This window comes from Otolemur garnettii, unplaced genomic scaffold (assembly GCF_000181295.1).
Source record: "Otolemur garnettii isolate 467f Iridium unplaced genomic scaffold, OtoGar3 scaffold00120, whole genome shotgun sequence".
Classification (NCBI taxonomy): domain Eukaryota; kingdom Metazoa; phylum Chordata; class Mammalia; order Primates; family Galagidae; genus Otolemur; species Otolemur garnettii.
The window spans coordinates 65,379-73,049 of NW_003852515.1; positions in this window are offsets into that span (position 1 = coordinate 65,379).

Below are 7,671 nucleotides of genomic sequence, written 5' to 3' on the forward strand. Positions count from 1 at the left end.
AATGGCCTTGTAGATTTAATTAGTAATACACACAAGTATTTCAAAATCTAACTATAACTACTTACATGGAAAAAGTAAATTTAGAATTATGTCTTTATCTGACTATGTTCTTTAATAATCTCTGAGCCCATACCTGAGTGAATCAAAGGAAATGATCTATGCGTCTCTCATGTTAAAAGGTGAATATGTAAAAATAGAATATATTAAAATACATATAAATATATATCGACTAACAAAAGATATGTGTATACACACACATCCAAAAAGAAATACAGCATATAAATAGATATGTCAACTTTGTAAATATGAATATTCATAAAAATATAAAATTATGCACATGGGTGCATATAGTCAAGAAATATAGTCTTTCTTAAACAATCTTTCTAAAGCATTCACAGTGTCAGCTTCTGTATGTAACATCTTTCCTTTGTGAGACCAGTTGATTAAAAAAGGTGAGAACAAGTTCAAAGAAGCAGACCATTTCCTCCTACTCAAGTGGTTAGTAGCCAAAACTTTTAGAAAACTATCAGATTGCCTGTTTGTGTGTGTCTACCAGACAGGGCTATATTAATTTCTAGGTCTGCTATAACAGTGTCAAAAACTGAGTTGCTTAACACCAATAATTAATTTTCTCACAGCCCTAGAGGCTAGTAGTCTGAAACCACAGTGTCAGCAGGGCTGGCTTTTTAGGAGGACTATAAGAAGCTGTTCCATGCCTCTTTGCTAGTTTGCTGGCTGCTGGCAATTTTTGGCATTCCTTAGCCTATAGGACCCATCGCCTGGATCTCTTCATTCATCCTCCCGTGATATTTTTCCCATGTGTGCATCTGCGTTTGAATTTTCCCTTTTTATGAAGATTTCAATCATAATGAATTAGGGGACCAGTGGAACCTCCATTATAACTATACATAGTTGCTATTACTCTATTTCAGAATAAGGTCACATCATGATTTACAGGGATTAGAAGCTCAGTAATAAAATTTGGGACTACCTTATTCAACCTTTAGAAGGAACCAATGAAGAGACATCAAATTTAGAATCAAGAAGAGGTAAAGTGGAAGTGGAGTAGCAGAGTTCTAAGCAGAAAAGACAGAGATAATAGACTTTGGATGCTTTCCTCACCCTCAAGTATAATATATACTATTATATATACATATATATAAAAAATAGCATTCCCTGGTGATATATATATATGGCTCTGCTACCATGTAAGGCTGGTGACTCAAATTCAAACCCACTCTTAAGTAGGGTGGAGCTTCTGACTCGGTGCAGAGACTCTAACACATTGAGACTAAGGTAATAATAAAGAGCTTCACTAAAATCTGGAAGCATTACTATTTTCACAGGCCTAACATACTTATTATGAACACCTTGAATCCTCATTTCTTATACAAAATGACCTTCTAGATTTAATTAGTGATATATTCTTCAATTTTTTTAAATGTTGGATTTCTATGATAGCATGTATGCTTCAATCACCATTTTTTGCATTTGTAAGGTTAAGTTTGAGTTGCAGTTGTGTCCTTTACCCAGAGAATGTGCCTTACACCCCTACATTGTACCCGTTACTTGGCATCTTACCAAACCACGTCCCACCTCTTCCTCCTCTCCCCTTCTCTCCCTCCCTCTCCTCTCCTCATCTTGAATTGAATTATTTTTTACTCTGGTGTGGGCCTGTTGTTGTTGATCTTCTAGTTTCAACTTAGCATTAGTACATGGGGTACTTGCTGTTCCATTTTGAGATACTTTACTTAGGAGAATGTTTCTAAATCTGTCCAGGTGAATACAAAGATTGGAAAGGCTACATCTTTTTATGTATCACTAGTGTTCCCTGGAGATGTATATCACAGTTTATTCATCCATTCATGGGTGGATATGAACATCTTTGCAATTGTGAACTGAGCTGCTATAAACATTCTAGTGCAAATGTTCTTATGATAAAAAAATGATTTTTTTTCTTCTGGGTAGATACCTAGCAATAAGGGTTGCAGGATCAAATGGAAAGTACCTTTAGTTCCTTGAGGATTCTCCATCCTCCTTTCCAAAAAGACTATACTAGTTTACAGTCCTACCAACAGTGCATGTATGTTCTCCTATTTCCACACCCCTGTCAGGATCTAAAGCTTTGAGATTTATGGTGTGGCCTGTTCTCTCTGGGGTAAGGTGACATCTGAAAGTGGTTTTGACTCGCAATTCTTTAATGATTAGGATTGATAAACAGTTTTTCATGTTTCTGTTGACCATTCATCTGTCCTGTTGGGAAAAGATTATACTAATATCTCTTGCTCAGTTTCTAACGGGCTCTTTTCTTGCTGATTTGCTAAAGTTCTTTGTAGATTCTGCATATCAGCCCTTTGTCAGTTTTATAGCATGTGAATATCTTCTCCCATTCTGATGTTGTCAGTTTGCTTTGCTGACTGTGTCCTTAGCTGTGCACAAGCTGTTTAACTTGATCAGATTCAATTTATTTATTTTTGATGTAGGTGAAATTTCCAATGGGGTATTCATCACAAATTCCTTCCCTATGCCAATATCGTTAAGAGTTTGTCTCATTTTCTTCTAGACTTTTTATGTCTAGATTTAAATCTTTTTGTCTAGACATTGTTTTATGTCTAGATTTAAATCTTTTATCCAGAGTGAGTTAATTTTTGGAAGTGGTGAGAGGTGTGGGACCAGTTTCAGTTTTTTACCTGTGGCTAATAAGTTCTCCCAGCACCATTTTAGAGATTCTTTTCCCCAGAGCATGTTTTTGCTTGATTTGTCAATGATTGGTTGGCACTAGGAGGCTGGTTTCATCTCTAGATTCTCTGTTCCGTACCATAGATCTATGTCTCTGTTTTTATGCCAATACCAGGCTGTTTTGATCACTATAGACCGGTAGTATAACCTGAAGTCTGATAACATGATACCTCCAGGTTAATTTTTATTTCATAGAATTGCATTAGGTCTTCAGATTTTTTTCTGGTTCCATAGGAAATGAAGAACTTTTTTTTTTTCAATTTCTTGAAGTTATAATGGTGTTTTAATGGAGACTGCATTAAATCTGTTGATCAAATTGGATAGTATAGGCATTTTAACAATGTAAATTTTTCCCAGACATGAGCATGGTATGTTCTTCCACTTGTCAATATCTTCTGTTATTTGTTTTCTCAGAGTTTCTCATAGTTCTCTCTGTAGAGATCTTTCATAGCCTTTCTTAAATAACTTGCAAGATATTCAATTTTCTTTGACACTACTGTGAAGAGTATTGTGAATTTGATTTGATTCTCAGCTTGACTGTTGTTCGCATAGATGAGGGCTTCTGATGTGTGAACATTGATATTATAGCCAAGACATTACCTTATTTCTTGATCACTGCCAAGAGTCTCATGGTTGAGTCCTTGGAATTTTTTAGGTATATCTGTCCCCACTTGGATACTCCTGATATCCTTCTATAGCCTGCTACCCTGATTGCATTGGCTAGGACTTCTAGCACCATGTCCAACAATGGTGGCAACAGTGGACATCCTTGTCTGGTTCCAGTTCTGAGCAGAAATGCTTTCTTTTTTTTCTCCATTCAGTATGATATTGGCTGTGGGTTTTTTGTAGATAGCTTGTAACACAAAGAAATGTCCCAGCTATAACTATTTTCTTATGTGTTTTATTAGAAAAGGATGCTGAATTTTGTCAAATGCTTTTTCTGCATCTATTGAGAGGATTATATGGTCTTTTTCTTTGCTTCTGTTTATGTGGTGAATTACATTTATAGATTTGCATAAGTTGAATGAGCCTTGCATTTTGGGAATAAAGCCTAGTCATGATGCATTATTTTTTTTTATTGACATGTAACTAAATTCTATTTGCTAGCATTTTATTGAGTATTTTTTGCATCAATATTTTTTAATGATTTTGGTCTTTCCTTTTTTGTTATGCCCTTTCCTGATTTTGGTATCAGGGAGATATTTTCTTCATAGAAAGATTTAGGGAGGGTTTCCTCCTTCTCAATGTCTTAGAATAGATTCTGCATAATACATCTGATGTCTTCTTTGAAGGTTTGAATTCTGCTGTGAAATTTTACTGGTCCAGAACATTTTTTGTTGGAAGCTTTTCATTGTTGTTGCAATTTTGATGCTTGATTGGCCTATACAAGAGTTCAATTCTTATCTGGTTAAGTCTACACAGGTAGTACGGATCCAGGTATTCATATATTTCCTTCAGGTTTTCACATTTCTTGGCATATAGTTTTTTGTAATATTCAGTGATGATCTTTTTTATTTCTAAGCTCTCTATTGTTATTTTCCCTTTTTCCTTTCTGATTGAAGTTATTAGAGATCTTTCTTTTCTGTTTCTAGGTAATCTAGCCAGAGGTTTATCATTTTTATTTATCTTTTCAAAAACTACTTTTTGTTTCATTAATCTTTTTATATTCTCAATTTCATTTAGTTCTGATCTAATTTTGGTCACTTCTTTTCTTCTGTTAGGTTTAAGGTTAGATTATCTTCCTTTCCCAGTACCTTGTGATGATTTATTGGATACCTGATTTCTGGTCTCAGGATGGGGGCATTTAATATGATGAATTTTCCTCTGAAGACTGTGTTGTATCTTCCTTGACTCAGTTATCCTTTAGCAAAAGGTTTTAGTTTCCATGACATTGTGTGGGCATGAGTTTTCTGTTGGAATTGAGTTTTTATTCCATTGTGCTTCATAAAGTTTCAGTTTTTTAAATTTGTTGAGGTTTCATCTGTGTCCTGGGATATGATCTATTTTGGAAAATGGTCCATGAGCTTAGAGAAGAATATATACTCAGTATTATTGGGGTGAAATGTTCTGTGTCTATTTGTTAAGCCCATTTGTTCTAGACTCATGTTTAAGTCCATTATTTCTTTATTTTGCCTCAGCTTGGGAGCTCTGTCCAGTTCTCTCAGTGGGGTGTTGAAGTCCCTGGCTATTAATGGTGTTGTAGAATATCATATTGTTGAGACCAATGAGGCTTCACTTTATGAATGTGGGAGCATTTTAGTTGGGTGCATAAATATTTAGGACAGAAATGTCTTCTTGTTTTGTTATTCCCTTGACCAGTATATACTGGTCTATTTACATTTGTTGTTTTGAAGTCCATTATATTTTCAAATAGGATTGTGAATTCTTAGTTCTGACTTCTATTTGCCTATAATATTTCTTTCCAACTCTTTACCCTGAGTCTTATTTTACCATTGGAGGTTAGATTTATTTCCTGAAGCCAGTGTACACTTGGCTTGTACTTTTCCTACCCAATCAGTCAATCTGTGCCTCTTCAGTGGGGAATTCAAACTGCTGATATTGAGAGAATTGATACATAGGGTGGATTTCAGTTCAATTTCTTGTCTTGAGTTCTGTTACCTTGTTTTATGATTTGGTTCATTGTGGAAGCTAGGCTTTGTGCTTTAGTTCTCAGGTGCCTTTACTTTGCTGGTGGACTATTGCATTGGTCTTTATCAAGTACTGGTCTGTGTATTTCCTACAGAGCTTGTCTTGTAGTGGCAAGTTTCCTCAATGTTTGTTTATCAGTAAAACATTTGATTTCTGGCCAGCTGTGGTGGCTCACGCCTATTGTGCCAGCGCTGTGGGAGGCTGAAGCAAGTGGATCACCTGTGCTCAGAGGTTCAAGACCAGCATGAGCCAGAGTGAGAGCCAGAGTGAGACCCTGTCTCTACCAAAAGTTGCCAGGCGTTCTGGCAAGCACCTTTAATCCCAGCTGCTTGGAAGGCTGAGGCTAGAGTATCACTTAGACCCAAGGACCCAGGGGTTGGCGGAGGTTGCTGTGCGCTATGATTCCATAGTACTCTACTGAGTGTCACAAAGTGACTCTGTCTCCATAAAAAAAATAAAATAAAATAAAAGCAAAATTTTAAAAAAATTTTGATTTCTTCATCAAATATGAAACTTAGTTTTATAGGATACAGAGTTCTTGGTTGGCAGTTGTTTTCTTTGAGAAGATTGAAGATAGTTACCCATTGCCTCCTGGCTTTCAAGGTCTCTATTGAGAATTTCACTGATACCCTAATGGGTTTGGCCTTGTAAGTGAACTTCTGCTTATGCCTGGCTGCTTGCAGAATTTTCTCTTTCATTTTGACTTTGGGAAAGTTTATTGCAATGTGTCTGGGAGATGCTTTGTTTGGATTGAGTTGTCCTGGAATTCCATGTAACTGTATGTCTAGGTTTCTGAACATGCTTGGGAAATTTTTTAGTATAATGTCTTCAACTGGAGTTTCCATGGTTTTGATACTTTCTTATCCTTCAGGAGTACCAATGATTCAAGCGTTTGTACACTTTGCATATTCCCAAAGCTCAGAGTTTACTCTGCTTTTGCTTTATTCTTTTCTCCTCCTTAAAAGATTGGGCCAAAAGTCTGGTCTTTGAGTTCTGGGATTCTTTCTTCTCCATGGTCTAGTCTTTTGCTAAAACTCTGTGCAGCATTTTGACACTCCCTGAATGTTTTTTTCAATTCTCTCAGCTCCATTGTATCCTTCCTAATTATATTCAGGTCCTTAGTGACTTTGTCTTTAATTTCATTGACTTCTAGAGACAATTTTTGCAATTCCTTTACCACTTTCTCTTCAATTCCATTCATCATATTTGCCTTCCATATTTTGACACTTCAGCAAGTGCTTCTTCTTTAAAGGCAGAATTTACTGTTGTAGCTCTATTGTAATCCCTTGGTGCACTTGATAAGCTGTGATTTATCATGTTGCCAGAGTGTGTCTATGGTGTTTCTTCCCCGTGTGTGTTTTCTATTTATTTTTGTAACTCTAAGCAAAAAGATATGGTGTCCCTAAATTATAGTTAAGAAATTTTCTGGTTGGGTTCGATTAGCCAACTCCCACAAAACTGTAATGGCCTGGAGGGTGTAGTATGGGGCAAACAAATGGTACACTGGTCTGGGAGCTTTTCGGAGGTTCAGCAGGCTCTAGGGCCAGTTGAATGCCCCACCAAGAGGGCTCCTGTGGGCACCAGCTTCCCTGGAATGCAGAGCTCTCCATCCCTTCTGGGACTTGAAATTCAACAAAGGCAACTTCTTATTCCACCTGCTGCCCAGCCTGTTTTAAGACTGTGCAGGCACATGTCAGTTTTAGAAGCTGAGGGAAGCAGAGTTCATAGTGCCCCTTCTTGGTCCTGCCAGAAGTAAGTGTAGGTTTGGCTGTTCTCCCAGCGCACTTTGGGCTTTAGGACCAGTCAGATGCCAAGTCCGTTAAGATAACTAGTTTCAAAGGTCCTGGAGACAGAGTGCTCACCAAGCCTTTTCCCGGACCTGGCAGGAGGAAAGTGGCAATCTGCAGCTCTGCCAGCCTGCCCTGTGGGCTATAGGGGCGTTTGTCTGCAAAGATGGGTGGGTCCTTGTCAGTTTCTGAGGCCCTGGGGAGGCGTAGTTACTGCACCCTTTCCTGGACTTGTGAGAAGCAAAGGAGCTGTTCCTGCTCCGCCCGCCCACCCAGTGGGCTTTAGGACTGGTCAGAAAGCAAGTCTGAGGAGCCAGTGTCGGTTTCAGAGGCCCCAGGGACACGGACTTCCCCATACCCCTTTCCAGACTTACCAGAAGCCAAGTGGCAGTCAGCTGTTGCGTGGGGCCGTCAAGTGGCCTTTAGCACCAGTCAGATGCCAAATCTGGTGGGCAGGTGTCAGTTCAGAGGCCCCAGGGACGCAGAGCTCGCTATG